Here is a 2708-nt window from a genome sequence, read left to right as displayed (position 1 = left end):
TCTCTTTTTCGGTTTCTCTTTCTCTTCTCTCTCTCTCTTTCCTTTTTAACGCTTTCTCTCTCTCTTCGTTTCTCTTGGGTTTTACTTCTTTTTCTGTTTTTTTTCTTGTTCTTTTCCCAGTTTTCTCTTCTTTGTTTTTATTTCTTATTCCGTTTTTTGTTTGTTTGGTTTTGGCTTTGTCTTTTCTTTTTGCTTGTCTCTCTTGTCTTCTTCTTTTTATCTCGTCTCTTCCCTCTCTCTCTCTCTCTCTCTCCAAAGACCAATACACAACACAATAATAAAAATGCAGAAGTAGACGAGAGAGAAAGAGAGAGAGAGAGAGAGAGAGAGAGAGAGAGAGAGAGAGAGAGAGAGAGAGAGAGAGAGAGAGAGAGAGAGAGAGAGAGAGAGAGAGACTGTAACATACCGACACCACCGCAATGAACTCTACCCCTTCCCCCTCCCCCTCCCCCCCCCCTTAACCACCACCAACAGTCGTACCGGGAATCACTCGCGAGAAGAAGGGTTAAGGGAGGGGGTGGGGGTGGGGGTGAAGGGGGGGGAGGGGGTTGAATCGCCTTCAACACTTGACACTGATACCCTTATTCGCCCCGAAACATTAATTGTTTAGGTGGTCAGCTGTTGTGATCTGGCAGATGACGAGAAGGGAGGTTGGAAGGAGTGTAAAAAGGGGGGGTTGGGGGAGGGGGTGGGTGGGGGTAGGGGGAGGTGAGGGAAGAGTAAGGATGGTGGGGGGAGATGAGAGAGAGGAGAAGGGGAAGGGAGAAAGAGAGGGGGAGGAGGAGAGAGAGGGAGAAAGAGAGGGGGAGGAGGAGAGGTGGTAGGAGAAAGAGAGAGAGAGAGAGGAAAGAGAAATGATAGAGTGAGAGAGAGAGAGAGAGAGAGAGAGAGTGAGAGACAGAGAGAGAGAAAAAGAGAGTGAGTGAGAAAGAGAGAGAGAAAGAAAGAGAGAGAGAGAGAGAGAGAGGAAGGACATTGGCCAGTAGAGATGACGTGTGGCGGGGGGAGGGGGAGAGGGGGGGCGAAGGACAGGGGAGGTGACAGCAGACGTTCCTCGGACTGATCCCGCGGTCGCCGTCGTGCGCAAAAACGCGTGGGTTCGAACTGCGCGAAAAACATGTGTTATTGCGCCGCTCGTCATCGCCGCTGCATTCCGATCATTGCGCCGCCGCCGAGGCTCGCCCGCGCGCGCGCACGTCGTCGGCCCGCGCTTGTTCTCGCTCTCGCGTGGTCTCTCCTTTCTCCTTTTTCCTCTCCTCTTTCTTCTCTTTTTTCTCTTTTCTTAGTGTCTTTTGTCTCTCTTTCTCTCTTTCTCTCTTTCTCTCTTTCTCTCTCTCTCTCTCTCTCTCTCTATATCTTTCTATCTATCTATCTGTGTCTTTTGTCTCTTTCTCTCTTTCTCTCTTTCTCTCTCTCTCTCTCTCTCTCTCTCTCTCTCTCTCTCTCTCTCTCTCTCTCTCTCTCTCTCTCTCTCTCTCTCTCTCTCTCTCTCTCTCTCTCACACACACACACGCACGCACGCACACACACACACACACACACACACACACACACACAAAACTTAACAATGGACTTCAATTATAAAAGTGGTGATGAGTAAGAAAGAGAGAGAACGCAAAAAAAAAAAAAAAAAATTAGAAAATAAAAAAAACTATTTAATGCATATCATTATATCGGCATTTCGCAATTACGATCGCTGTACTCTCTCTATAAGTGTTTTTTTTTCTTTTTTTCTTTTTTTTTGATACAACATCTGATACAAATCGTAGGTAGAAGCTTGTTCCGTATAAAAAGTTTAATGGCGAGCCCGCGTTTCTAAATGATTCTTGAGGAGATAAGAAACGGAGATACTATTATTTTCCGAGTTCTTCTTCTCCTCTTCCTCCTCCTCCCTCCGCCTCTCTGCTATCCCTCTTCATCTGCCTTCGTCTCTGTTCTTCTTCTCTTTTCTATCATCGCTTCTATTTCAGTTCCTCTTCTCTTCTCCTCTCGCTTATCCTCTCTTATTCCTCCCCTTCAATTTCTTATTTTTATCTCCTCTCTCTTCTCTTTCTTACTTCTCTTCTCACTCACTCCTCCCCCTCAATTCTCTTGCTCTTAATCTCTCCTCATCTCCCTCTGCTCTTTCGCCCCCTCCTTTCCTCCCCTCCTCTCTTTGAATCCCCTCCCTTTCATTTCTCCCCACCTTTCCTCCCGTCCATCCTTCTCTCTCCTCTCCTTTCTCTCCACACCTTCCTCCCTTCTCTCCTCTCCCCTTCTCCCCTTTCCTCCCTTCCCCTCCTCTCCTTTAACTTTCGTTCCCATTCCTTCCCATTCGTCCTCTTTCCTCTGCTCTCCTTCCCTCCTTGTAGTCCCTTCCCTCCCTTCCTCCTTCTCTCCTCTCCTTTCCTCCTCCTCCTTTTGAGTCCTCTCCCCCTCCCATCCTCTCTCTTTTAATCCCTCCACTTTCCTTCCTATTCCATCCCTCTTCCCCTATTCTCCTCTATTCCTCTTCCTTCCTCCCTGTAACCCTCTCCTCCCCATCACGTAATTCTTCACCAGCCCGTCGTCGCCGCGCCCTCAGCCGCGTCCAGAACATTCCGCAGATTACAAAGTCCTTTTTTTTTTTTTTTTTTTTTTTTTTTTTTTTGCCAATTGATTTCTCACTCTTTAGTTGAGGTCCGTTGGTGGAGCGATCGAGCCTATCAGGAATGGGAATGAGAATCGGT

This window comes from Penaeus vannamei, chromosome 17, assembly GCF_042767895.1.
Source record: "Penaeus vannamei isolate JL-2024 chromosome 17, ASM4276789v1, whole genome shotgun sequence".
Classification (NCBI taxonomy): Eukaryota; Metazoa; Arthropoda; class Malacostraca; order Decapoda; family Penaeidae; genus Penaeus; species Penaeus vannamei.
This window is presented reverse-complemented; position numbering follows the sequence as displayed.